Below are 14520 nucleotides of genomic sequence, written 5' to 3'. Positions count from 1 at the left end.
TATTGCGTCTATTTTTTAATATAGACACAAATCACGGACCATCCAAATTTTGAATATCATAGTTATTTTTTGTTGAAAACAAATAGAGTACGATTCTCGACAATATACCTAATTTTTTATTTAAATGTTTAAAAAAAATAAATATATATATATATATATTGTCATTGGATAAGTTATCTCAATCAGAATATATAGAAGTCAAGTTTAACACTATAAAAATAAGAAATAAGAAACAACAATCTCTTTTACTGAGACTGGTCTTCATATTCATCGTGGACCGGAGGAAAATCATTTGAAGATGCAAGCCTGAAAAAATATTAGGATTTTTTATCATTATACACACATATATATATATATATATATTTATAAATATTAAAATATAGGATACAATATCAAAGATGGAATAAACATACCTCAACTTTGCATTTTCCACTTCTGGGGTAGGAGGATCATCGAGAATATCATATATAAATCTTTCCGATTCAACTATCCATTCATCTAAATATATAGACATACTCACTATATGGAAAAATATATATGTAAAACTTGTAATTAATTAAAAATATCAAATAATGAGGTAGATAGTTACCTCTCCATCTAGTGAAAGAGAAAAATCGCAATACAATAATATGCCTAGAAGACCTTTCACGATTCGTCCAAAGATCTTCAAATTTCTTTGCAAAGTTATCCCAAGCAATACATTTCAAAGTTTCTCCACTGTATATTTAAATCATTTAGAACATTATTAATATACTTTAAAATTTATAAAAAAATATACACATAACAGATGTTCTGAGAATAAGTTGTACAGACCTGAAATCTTGAATTTTATAATGAATAAGTGGACATTGCGTGGGTGTGTCCGATGTATCGGAATAGGAACTCATAACTGAAGTTTCTGAACAAATGTGACAACACCGAGAAGATCAACTGCAACAATAAAGGACTGCCTTTAAATACATGTTGGAGTTCCTTAGATAAACAATTTAAAATAAAAGGTTGTAAGAAACATGCCAAGATATCTATCTGTATGAATAAATCTATATAAAATATTCATGAATGAACAAAAAGAGTATATTCCTCTTGAAGACTTCAGATCGGTTTTCTCAACAATGGTATCCTCGAGGAAATGTATATGATAGTTGTTTGATGATATACTGGACGAATCACTCTGTCAGTTGATGCGAGTGTAAACGCGGGGTTGGTTGTTTTCGTTTTACTAAGCTTCAGGTTTTAAATTTACAACCCCTAAATGTCTGCAAGTGCACAGATGTGCGCTGTAGTACTTAGGGTATTGATCCACAGAGATTTAGTTGTTTCAGTACGAATTCACTGCAACGCTTAAATCAGATTATAACTAAACAGGTTTTGGTTTTGGTTTTGGGTTTTGGTTGTCACTAAATCTAAACTAGAAAGCAAAGAAAGTAAAGGCAATTGAAAAACGAAAGCAAGTAAAGCAAGTAGAAAGCGATTAAACAAGAGGCGAATTGAAGCAAGTAAAAGCGAATGAAAAGCAAATAAAATCGAAGGTAAAAATCGATTGAAACTAGAAGGCTGTAAACAATTAAAGACAAACGTTGGGGCTCAAGGGGTTTCGCAGGGGTTCATGGTCTATGCTAGGTCGATTTTAAACATATGATAAAGGTAATCAACTACGTATGTTCTAAAACTCGAGGCACGGAAGTATGAATAGCCTACTTTCGCAGCACTAAACAACTATCTCTCGCAACCCTAATCAGTAGGTTTCCACTCTGATTCTGGAAGGGAGAAGATGCAATAGCAGAATAAGACTCATCAACATTCACAACTCAACTACAGGTAGGTTTCCACTCCTATAGAAGAATTGCTCGTTTCACCCTAGTTCAGACAATCAATGAAAGTTTTCGCAACATATCATATCAGATCGGTTTCTAAGTGGTCAGCAAAGAATCACGCAGTAAGATTAAAGGCAAACGAAGAACATCTAGAAGATTATAAATCCTAAATCTATCGATTCATAAGCAAAGACACATGAAATTCCCTTTGAAAAATCCCTTTAAACCCAACTGGGTAACTACTCAAAAATATTGTAACAAAGCATCATAAACGAAATTGAAAGTGCAGGAAATTAAAGAAAAGAAGGAAGAAAAACGAAGAACAGAGTTGCAGGTGGAGGCGCGATGATGCTCTCCAGCGGCGGCTCCTTCTTCGGGATCGACGGCGGCGGCTCCTCTCTAGGGTTCCACGAAATCTCTCTCTCTTTCTATCTTATGTCGTCTCTCCCACCTTTAGGAATGACATAAAGGGGGTATTTATAGCTTCTGGGGTGGTTCTGGACACTTAGGGCTTCAAAAATAACGAAAGGAATTGATCTGGACTTTAATTAAGTCGTCGGGAAAGTGAACAACCAAAGTCCGCGGTCGCGGTGGCTCTACCCGCGGGAAAATGGGTGTTGGCCGCGGTCCCGGCTCGTGGTCCTCTTCCGGAACTGCATTTTCTGTCATTCTTGCATCGGGAATATCTGAAGATCTAACCGTTGGATTGTCTCCAAACCAAGTGCATTAGAAAGATGGTTGGATCTTCTATGTTGTCTCAAATTTTGGGGGTGATCAGACGGTGAGAAGGTCTTCATCGCTTGTCATACTTCTGACGGTCTGCATTTATCCAAAATTGCTCATTTGTTCCAAATTGCATATCTTTTGCCCAAGTTTCCTGTAAAGTCTTTTGAAACTCTAAAACATTGAAAAAACTTAAAAAACATTGAAAACAGAGTTAAAACACCTGCATAAGATACAATTATGATCCATAAAAGTGGTCAAAATACGGTGTTATCAACTCCCCCAGACTTACCTTTTTGTTTGTCCTCAAACAAACTTAAGTCAAGAAAGAAATTTTTGAAAAATTGCAGGAACTAAACAATATCTCAGTGACCGTCCTTCTAAACCATAACTTATCGTGAAACATCTATTTGGATTTAGTCTAGAAAATTCTCACCAAAATACAAGCAAACTAGTCCGTTAATCCGTCATGTGAAAAACTACACACTTAGATCTAACTTCTAGTCAACTAGCTCTCTACATTCATTAAATATATTGTGAGTTCTCATCAAAGACTTTATTCAGGGTAGACGGCGTTTGGCATTAAAGGCTATTTAAGTGGTGGAGCTTAAGTGTTTAGGGTTACCTGAAGAATATGGAGGATACAAGATATTATGCAAAACCGCAAGAGAGAGAAGGACCTGTTGATGACCGCAGATTTTCAGTCACTTCTTCTTTGCCAAATGTTGCTGCATAATCTTCCTCCTTTGTTGTAAACAGTTGTTCCCCCAGACTTAGATCTTTTCTGGGAATCATAAAGGTAATCTCCAAAACTCCATATAATCAGATCAACCTTGCCTCAAATATAAAATTCGATCCTCCTAGACTCTCTAAGGTTTTAATTTCCTCTCCCTTCATATTTTTCTTCTCTTTTTCGGATTTTTTTTTTTTTTTTTTTTTTTTTTAAGAAAGGAAATAACCTTTTATAAAGAGAGAGTGTAAGGGACGAAATTATACCAAGATTTTGAAGTTTTTCCAAGGAAAACTGAATTATCTCCTTTTGTTGAATCATTCCAATGAAATCGCAGGTCTACGTCTTCAGTGACTGAAAACCGCGTTTATCTCTTTCTCTCCGACGTTTTTGCACATATCTGCATATAGGACAATGAAAAACAAGAGTGCATGTGGTCTGAAAGAGGTTAGGTTCGGTGGGAACTAGCTAAAGATAAACTAGCCATTCAGGATCAACAAAGTGTGGTAAAAGGGTAAAGGAGTCCTGAATGTATGATTCGTTTCCCTGATCTAATGGTTTAATGAGAAAATTAAGTCAAAATTAAGTCCATATAAAATGAGCTAGTATATCCTGTCAAAAAGAATCTCTATGAATAGAAGTCCTCTGGTGGGATTTCGTAATGCAAGTATTTAGCTACCTCCTAGTCTAGGCCTAAATCACAAATAGAGCAAAAAACGAGAAAATAGCGTAGAAGCACACTGGTCTAATTCATCATAGTAATGTTTATTGTGTTCCTGGTTTGAAAACTTTTTGAAAAACATTTTTGAAAACGATTTTTTTAAAAATTATATGAAAAACTTTTTGAAAAATTTTATGTGTCCAAAACAAACTCAAAACAAATCAAATTTCATTAGTAACGGATGAACATCCTCCCCCAGACTTATTTCACACTGTCCTCAGTGTGATAAATCTTGGAAAGAATGGTAAAGAAAATAGAAAAGTTGAAATGTTTAAGTTAACTTATCGTGCTGGAGAGTGCTGCTCGTCTTTTGAATCTATTCTTCCTTATTGAAAACCTGAAATTAAATGAAACAGAAACAAAGCAATGGAAATAGAAAATAAAGGTCAAAGGGAAATAGGTAAAATACCAAGTGGGTTGCCTCCCACTAAGCGCTTGTTTCAAGTCATTAGCTTGACATTGTTGCTCGATTAGACTTAACCGGGGTCGTGACACTCCTTGATCTCATCATTGGCCGATGATGGATCAATCAAAAACATCACTTCTCTTTCGTCTTCTCTTTCTTCAGCCAGATATGGCTTTACACGCTGTCCATTCACTGTAAATGAGTTTCCGGTTCTGTCCCACAGGACTATGGCTCCGTATGGCTTAACTTCCTTTATCGTGAAGGGTCCTGACCATCTTGAACGTAATTTTCCTGGAAAAAGCTTAAGACTAGAATTGAAAAGAAGTACCTTATCGTTAGGAGCAAAAGTTCTATGAATGATCTTCTTATCATGATATGCTTTAGTCTTCTCCTTGTATATCTTCGAGTTTTCGTAGGCATTGTGTCGGATTTCTTCTAACTCATGAAGTTGAAGTAGTCTTCTTTCTCCAGCTGTTTTCAGATTCATGTTCATCTCCTTGATAGCCCATTGTGCCTTATACTCGAGTTCTACTGGAAGGTGACATGTTTTTCCATAAACTAGATTGAATGGTGTTGTTCCTAATGGTGTCTTGAATGCTGTTCGATATGCCTATAATGCGTCGACAAGCTTTGTAGACCAATCCTTGCGATGAACTGCAGTAGTTTTCTGCAAAATCGACTTGATTTCTCTGTTTGAGATTTCCACTTGACCGCTGGTTTGGGGATGGTATGGAGAAGCAACTTTATGTGTAACTCCATTCTTTCTAAGAAGGTTCTCGAAAACTCTGTTGATGAAATGCGATCCTCCGTCGCTTATCACAATTCTAGGAACTCCAAAACGCGGGAATATAACAGATTTAAACAGCTTCATGACAACTTTCGCATCATTTGTGGGGCTAGCGACTGCTTCTACCCACTTAGAGACGTAGTCTACTGCTACTAAAATGTATTGGTTTCCAAAAGAAGTTGGAAAGGGTCCCATAAAATCTATTCCCCAGACATCGAAAATTTCGACTTCGAGAATAAAATTTTGAGGAATCTCATTCCTTTTGCTTATGTTGCCCATCCTTTGGCATTTATCGCATCGCGATATATAAGCTTGAGTATCTTTGAACAAAGTAGGCCACCAAAACCAGCTTGTAAGATCTTTGAAGCGGTTTTGAAGGTTGCAAAGTGTCCTGCGTAAGACGAGCTATGGCATCCAAATAAAATTCCTTCCATCTCTTCTTCAGCCACGCATCTTCGGAATAACCCATGAGCACATCTCTTATAGAGATAGGGTTCATCCCAAAAATAATGTCTTATGTCTTTCAGGAACTTTTTCTTCCTATAACCAAAGAATTGTGGTGGTTCTACATCAGCTGCTAGGTAATTTGCTATGTGCCTAAACCATGGGGTGTTGAAAGCATCTGCTCGTCTCATTAGAGGACGTGGTGGTGCGGTATTATCATTGGGGGTAGTATCTATTGCATAGATGTTTTCTTCAGGCAAACTGTCATTTAAAGGCAATCTTTCTTCAACTCGAATTCGTGAAAGATGGTCTGCAACTCCATTATCTGCTCCTTTCGGATCTCGAATTTCGATATCGAATTCTTGCAGTAGGAGGATCCATCTTATCAACCGAGGTTTAGCATCTTTCTTAGACATTAAATACTTGATTGCAGCATGATCAGTATGAACTATGACCTTAGATCCTACGAGATAAGAACGAAATTTCTCAAATGCAAATACGACAGCTAGAAGTTCTTTTTCTGTTGTAGCATAATTGTATTGAGCTTCGTCTAGAGTTCTGCTTGCGTAGTAGATTACGTGCAGTTTCTTATCTTTTCGTTGGCCAAGCACTGCTCCGACTGCATAGTCACTTGCATCGCACATGATTTCGAATGGGAGTTCCCAATCAGGTGCTTGCACGACTGGAGCGGAGACAAGAGATTCTTTGATCTTATGAAACGCGGCTAAGCACTCATCATCGAACTCGAAGTTCGTTTCCTTGCAAAGCAAACGCGTAAGAGGTCTAGCTATTTGAGAAAAATCTTTTATGAATCGCCTATAGAATCCTGCGTGTCCTAAGAAACTACGAATGCCTTTTATATTTGTGGGAGGTTGTAGGCTGGTCATGACCTCGATTTTAGCTTTGTCAACTTCAATACCTTTTCCGGAAATTATGTGCCCAAGCACGATTCCGTCTTGTACCATGAAGTGACATTTTTCCCAATTTAATACTAAGTGCTTATCTTCACATCTTTGCAGAACTTTACCAAGATTGGCTAAGCATTTTTCAAAAGTAGATCCATAGACAGAGAAGTCGTCCATGAATACTTCCATGAAATCCTCGATAAACCATGAAATCCTCGATAAAATCTGTGAAGATCGACATCATGCACCGCTGGAAGGTAGCAGGTGCATTACACAGTCCAAAAGGCATACGTCGGTAAGCGAACGTGCCATATGGACAAGTGAATGTCGTTTTTTCTTGATCCTCCGGGCGAATAGGAATTTGGAAAAATCCAGAGTATCCATCAAGGAAGCAATAGTAAGGGTGATTAGCTAATCTTTCTAGCATTTGATCTATGAAGGGAAGTGGAAAATGATCTTTCCTAGTTGCTGCATTCAGCTTCCGGTAATCGATGCACATACGATGTCCAGTTACTGTTCTTGTAGCGATCATTTCATCTTTATCATTTTTAATGACAGTGACTTCTCCTTTCTTTGGAATAACATGAACTGGGCTAACCCAAGTGCTATCTGAGATAGGAAAGATTATTCCAGCTTCTAAAAGCTTCATAATCTCCTTCTTGACAACATCCATGAGATTAGGGTTCAGTCTCCTTTGACTTTCGATTGAGTTTTTAGCATTATCCTCTAGATTAATCTTGTGCATACAAAGATCTGGAGAGATTCTAGGTATGTCATCAAGTGAATATCCTAAGGCTTTTCTATGCTTTCTCAGCTCAGTCAACAGCATTGTGGTTTCTTCTTCCGTCAAACCAGAGTTTATTTTGACAGGATAAGTAGAATTTGGTCCAAGTAAGGCGTACTTAAGTCCGACGGGAAGAGGTTTAAGCTCGACTTTAGGGGCTTTAAGCTCGATCCAAGGATCATTAATTGCTGCAGCGTGTCTTTAGGAGGTGTAGGAATGTTTGTTTGGTCCTTAAGATTTAGTAGTGAAGAGGTTTCCTATAAGTTTCGGATTTATCAAGCATACATGTGCACTTACTTGAAATTTCTTCTAGGAAATTGCGTTCATCTTTTGAGGGTGAAAGCGTGACACTTAAAGGGTCGTCTAGAAGCAGATCTTCATAGACTTCCTCAATAATTCCATCTAACTCATCAACCCAACAAATTTTGCCATTCAAAGTTGGTTTATCAAAACTTTTGTTCATGTCAAACTGCATAACTGAACCGGCTAGATGAAGGTCGATTTTTCCTTCGGGAACATTGATTATGGCTCCGGCTATAGATAAGAATGGTCTTCCAAGAATAAGTGGATCCTTAGGTTCTTTTTCTAGTTCTAGAACTACGAAATCGGTTGGTATGGAACATTTTTCGATTTCAACATGAACATCTACTAAGATACCTACAGGTTGTCTAACGGAACGATCAGCTAGTACTAAAGAAATATTAGTGGGCTTGAAAGTGTGATGTCCTAAACGTTTTGCTACTGAAAGAGGCATCATGTTTATGCTAGATCCTAAATCACAGAGAGCACGCTCAAAAGCTACATCATTGATAGTGCATGAAAGTACGAAGCTTCCAGGATCATTTTTCTTTTCAGGGATTCGGCTTTGCAGGATAGAACTACATTCATGGGTTATCATCATAACGCCTTCTTCAAGAGTTAAAGAATTTGTTAGAATACCCTTTATGTATTTTCTTAAAGCGGGAATCATAGCACAAGCTTCTACGAAAGGTAATCTCACATTTAACTGATCGATTAGCTCCTTAAGCTTAGCTTTTTCTTTTTCTTTCTTAGGGGCTCTTAAGGCTCTAGGATATGGGGGTTTAGGTTTATAGACACGAGTTGGTGGAGGTGGAATCGGGTCTTCTCCAAGGATTTCCCGGGATGAATCTTCTCTTACTTCTTCTCCATCTTTTTCTCCTACCACTTCTTTTTCAACATCTTCATTCGTGATTCTTTCTTTTTCTTTCTCCTTTTCCTTACCCTTTTCCTCAACTTCGGGATCTTTAGGAAATTCAGGCTCTTTGTAAGCTAATCCACTCCTAAGTGTGATAGCTTTCACATGATCGGAGGGATTTGCTTCACTTGAGCTTTCGAAAGAATTTTCACTTGACTCCTCTTCAAGATTTTCTAACTTTTTAGAATTAGTTTTGACTATTATGTTAAGGAGGGTATCGGAATCCTTCTGCATCTCTTTTAGTTCAGATCTAAGATCACTAATCTCTTGAGACATAGATTTTTAAAGCTCTAGAATCTTTTTGTTTAGGTTTTCAGCTTCAGAAGAGGGAAAACTAGGATAGGAAACAGGATTAGATTGAATAGCCGAGATTGGTTCGGGAGGTGGTGTCCAGTCAGGCTTGGAAGACGTTTTCCCGCGGTCAGGTGGCTCACGACCGCGGTGAATCATGTCTTGGCCGCGGTCAGAACCAGCACGACCGTGGTGAAAGCTTGCTTGGCCGCGGTCCGATTGAACGGACCCGCGGTGATCAGAATCGAATGGAAAGTCTTGAATTTGATAGACTTCTGCAGTGTTCACCATCCCTTGACCATAGGAATCCATTGGGTTGTCCTAGCCATCAAAGTTACACGTATTGTGTACCCTATTTGGTTGTTGCAATCCAAGATGACTCATTATGTGACGGAGACACTTTATAACTTCCGAAATTTCTTCTTTCTTCTCAGGAAGTGCAGAATTACCAAAGGTTATTTGATTTCGGATGCTGTTTCCTAAATTTTTAATGAAAATGTGAGCATCTTCTACAGATCTAGTTGTGAAATCTCCATTACTTGCTATATCAAAAGAGTGTTGTAACTCTGGAGTTATACCGCTATAGAAGATACCTAGCAGGTATTCCTCGGCATATCCATGGTGTGGACAATCTCTTTGGTATTCCCTAAATCTTTCCCAAGTTTCTAAAAGATCTTCATCTTCTTTTTGTTTAAAAGTTCTTATCTTATTTCTCAAGAGATTTGAACGATTTCTAGTGTAAAAACGATTTAGGAAAACAGTTCTACACGCTGCCCACGTTTTTAGTGAAGCAGGTGGCAAAGATTTTAGCCATTTGCTGGCCTTATCTCTAAGAGAGAATGGGAAAAGACTACACTTGGTAATCCCCATTTGCTGTAATGGTTGCACATAATTCTTCGAAAGTCTCGATATGGTCTATCGGGTTTTCGAATGAATAACCAGAGAATTGATTTTGTTGAACTAAATGGATACGAGGTACCTTAATTTCGGTTTTGCCATCCTCACGTAAGGCTGGTTGAATAGCTCTTCGATCTCCCATGAACTTTTCGAGTGAATCGAAACTTCCAATCAGTTCATCATCATCTTTGTGTTTGACCGATCCGATCAGCTCATTGTCATCATAGATCGGTTCTTCAAACTCATCATCAGTCAGGTTATCATCGCTTGGATCACCATCCACACGATTTGGTGGATCACCAAGAGTTCCGGGAACATGTTCCCGGTCTCTCATCGCAAAGAAACCTGAAAAATTCAAAAAAAAAAGTAAAAATAAACAAATGTTCTAATGGATTTAAGCTGGGATTCGCAACGAAACAAATCAAAGTCCCCGACAACGGCGCCAAAAACTTGATGCGAGTGTAAACGCGGGGTTGGTTGTTTTCGTTTTACTAAGCTTCAGGTTTTAAATTTATAACCCCTAAATGTCTGCAAGTGCACAGATGTGCGCTGTAGTACTTAGGGTATCGATCCACAGAGACTTAGTTGTTTCAGTACGAATTCACTGCAACGCTTAAATCAGATTAGAACTAAACAGGTTTTGGTTTTGGTTTTGGGTTTTGGTTGTCACTAAATCTAAACTAGAAAGCAAAGAAAGTAAAGGCAATTGAAAAACGAAAGCAAGTAAAGCAAGTAGAAAGCGATTAAACAAGAGGCGAATTGAAGCAAGTAAAAGCGAATGAAAAGCAAATAAAATTGAAGGTAAAAATCGATTGAAACTAGAAGGCTGTAAACAATTAAAGACAAACGTTGGGGCTCAAGGGGTTTCGCAGGGGTTCATGGTCTATGCTAGGTCGATTTTAAACATATGATAAAGGTAATCAACTACGTATGTTCTAAAACTCGAGGCACGGAAGTATGAATAGCCTACTTTCGCAGCACTAAACAACTATCTCTCGCAACCCTAATCAGTAGGTTTTCACTCTGATTCTGGAAGGGAGAAGATGCAATAGCAGAATAAGACTCATCAACATTCACAACTCAACTACAGGTAGGTTTCCACTCCTATAGAAGAATTGCTCGTTTCACCCTAGTTCAGACAATCAATGAAAGTTTTCGCAACATATCATATCAGATCGGTTTCTAAGTGGTCAGCAAAGAATCACGCAGTAAGATTAAAGGCAAACGAAGAACATCTAGAAGATTATAAATCCTAAATCTATCGATTCATAAGCAAAGACACATGAAATTCCCTTTGAAAAATCCCTTTAAACCCAACTGGGTAACTACTCAAAAATATTGTAACAAAGCATCATAAACGAAATTGAAAGTGCAGGAAATTAAAGAAAAGAAGGAAGAAAAACGAAGAACAGAGTTGCAGGTGGAGGCGCGATGATGCTCTCCAGCGGCGGCTCCTTCTTCGGGATCGACGGCGGCGGCTCCTCTCTAGGGTTCCACGAAATCTCTCTCTCTTTCTATCTTATGTCGTCTCTCCCACCTTTAGGAATGACATAAAGGGGGTATTTATAGCTTCTGGGGTGGTTCTGGACACTTAGGGCTTCAAAAATAACGAAAGGAATTGATCTGGACTTTAATTAAGTCGTCGGGAAAGTGAACAACCAAAGTCCGCGGTCGCGGTGGCTCTACCCGCGGGAAAATGGGTGTTGGCCGCGGTCCCGGCTCGTGGTCCTCTTCCGGAACTGCATTTTCTGTCATTCTTGCATCGGGAATATCTGAAGATCTAACCGTTGGATTGTCTCCAAACCAAGTGCATTAGAAAGATGGTTGGATCTTCTATGTTGTCTCAAATTTTGGGGGTGATCAGACGGTGAGAAGGTCTTCATCGCTTGTCATACTTCTGACGGTCTGCATTTATCCAAAATTGCTCATTTGTTCCAAATTGCATATCTTTTGCCCAAGTTTCCTGTAAAGTCTTTTGAAACTCTAAAACATTGAAAATACTTTAAAAACATTGAAAACAGAGTTAAAACACCTGCATAAGATACAATTATGATCCATAAAAGTGGTCAAAATACGGTGTTATCATCAGTAACTTCAAAATTACCAAGAAAAACCCAATCTCCTTCAACCAATTCATACTCGAATTTGTCCATTATATCATATTGAATAGTAGACAGGATGCGATTGCCCTACACGGTTTATAAAAATAAATAATTTAGAAAAACATTCCTAAAACATATATACGGTAAATCTTTTCAAACTTCCAAAACTTACAAAGTCATCCGCAAGAACTAACATCCGATTAGGTCGATCGAAGAGAGTATAATCATAATAATCTCTTAGTATCTGTACAAAAATACGATATCCGCCGTTTGACTTCTGAAGATCGGAAAGTCTTTCACAAGGAGACATTCTTTGTTTTAATTTTTTTGTTAAGAATAAAGATGAAAGAGAATAAGGAAATGAATAGTTTTCTATGTGATGGAGTAAAACGGTTACGGTTTTAATGTCGTCTTAATTCAAACTCTCGTGTAAATTTATGACAGTTGGTTGAAAAAAAAAACTTAAATCACAAATTAAAGTTTCAAAAAGTATAATTAGGGAAAAAAAATTTTAGAGTAACATTAAAGTTCCACAGTTAAATAAAATACGCCAAAAAGTTCCACAAATACCGCAAAAAAATAACGAATAGAGTTCAAACGTAATCCACCCATTGGACAAATTGGTTACAAATATCAGAAGCAATAATCAATCACCAGCAATGCATTTCTGCAATAAGTTCATTACGATTTCTTGCTTCTTCATAACTTCATTAGGATCTCTTGCTTCAGTCCTTTTTTGTTAACACATCTTTCACCTTCATCCAAATAGTCGGGACTCTTAATTACCTTCTTAGATGAAGGAGTGAGTGAAGATCCAGACGATGGATTCTCAAGTTCGTCAGAACTCGTAAGCATCAACGGTTGCTGAAGACATAAGTACATTGTCGACGTCTTAATTTAACTAAACGATCAGATAAGCGAGCTTTAGAAGTCTGTAAAATTTATCATATATATTACCTCTGATCGAGAATCCCACTCAGTCATAATGTCGACATCTTGAGACCATAGTTCTACTACATACGGAGACTGGCTTCCTTTTGTATGCTCTTCTGAAACTGTTATTTTGTTAAGCCATCAGGGAGCCCTCTTGGTAAATCTTGCGCATCATTATATATAATGGATTAATATTATTTCAGAAAATATAAATAATGCATAATGTATACAATTATTTAACAAATAACATCATCATTTTGTTCCATCTTTGAGAATTCGTCAGAAAGCGGACATCGACGTCTGAATCATCAGTTACAAATAATACAATGTAGTACCTACATTGTTTGAAAGATAATAGAAGAGTGAGTATTTAAACGTTACATGAATAAACATGTAATGTAGTGTCGGAATAAATGTATGATGGGACGAATCAATGTAATAAAATAAGGCGAACATTTAGCCAGTCAATCAGAGAAAGTCTACATGAAATAATTTTGCTATATCTGCTATATATCTTATCTAAGAAAGTCTTAATGAAATAAGTAATGTTTTCTTGACTTTATGGGACAAATCATTGTATTACCTTGCGACGATGGTATCATATGAATAAATATCACCACAATTTTTGCAACTGAAAATAGGAATTCTCTTATCGTAATCTTCATCATCAGACATAATTCCATGCTCTAAAACTTTGATGTTGCAAGGTTTGCATGCCCAATAATACCACAGCTTTGAAGTGTCAACGTCTTTGACCGTTACGCATGTTACAATCTTGCCAGGCTATAACAAAACCATTAATATGTATATAGTTAAATGTAAATATATTTATACCATTTTCAAAATATATAGCTCATACCACTTTTGTATCACGAATTCCAGCTATCGTCCGTCTCCTATTTTTCACACCCAAATATTCTTCACGCACCACCTCAAGAAGTCGAATAACTCTGTTCAGCATGGACTATCATTTGATTGTTTTTTTGGCAACCTACAACAACGTAAACAATAATTATATAAATAAAACAATGTTAAAATGATATTTAAATTGTCACATAACATACTTTTTCCGAAGTCTTTCACGATCTTGACGTCAGGATCAAACAAAATTTTGGTGGAGTTAAAACCGTTTGATATTGAAATGTCACATATACTCGAAAAACATAAAATAAGAATAATTAACAAACTAATCCAAACCCAATCTCTACAAACGGTGTATATATGAATATGGGATATAGTGATCTAATCTTTGTACTCTTTTATACATAAAAATCGCATTACACACACAACAATAGCAGCCATATGTTTATCTGTGTACTCAACATTTGCTTTTGCATATTGTCCGCATAGTGTACATATCAGATGGACATCGCTTCAGCAGTAAACATATTAGCGTTACATTGTGATGGTGACTTGATGTGTGTGTGGGTGTCGAGGGTTGTCAAGTTTTACCCTAATTGAAATCGATAGCAAGTGCACAGCTGATCAATTGTAGTACTTAGGGATCGAATCCACAGGGAAGGAGGATCTTTTGCTGCAAAAATCCTTTGAAATAAGTTAAAGTAAGGAAGTCTAGAACAAAAACGGTTTAGTGGGGGTTTGGTGGTGTCTATAAAATGTAAAAACGAAATATTAAAAGAGAATACGAGAATTAAATGACGTAATAACTAAACTTAATGAAAATGACTAAAAATGATAAAAACGGATATTCTAATGCTTAAATGAAAATAAACTAAAAAGGAAAGACAATATTGAACTAAAGCTTTA

General features: G+C 37.1%; 1 non-coding gene across 1 annotated transcript; it reads left to right on the top strand.

Annotated features, from left to right (window-relative positions):
- The first annotated feature begins 9434 nt into the window (after nt 1-9434).
- Nucleotides 9435-9542, top strand: LOC112086946. Its single transcript, XR_002899800.1, has one exon. It is a non-coding gene; the product is annotated as a small nucleolar RNA R71 (small nucleolar RNA).
- Nucleotides 9543-14520: the final 4978 nt, after the last annotated feature.

The sequence above is a fragment of the Eutrema salsugineum genome, unplaced genomic scaffold, assembly GCF_000478725.1.
Source record: "Eutrema salsugineum unplaced genomic scaffold, Eutsalg1_0 scaffold_2, whole genome shotgun sequence".
Classification (NCBI taxonomy): Eukaryota; Viridiplantae; Streptophyta; class Magnoliopsida; order Brassicales; family Brassicaceae; genus Eutrema; species Eutrema salsugineum.
This window is presented reverse-complemented; position numbering and strand designations above follow the sequence as displayed.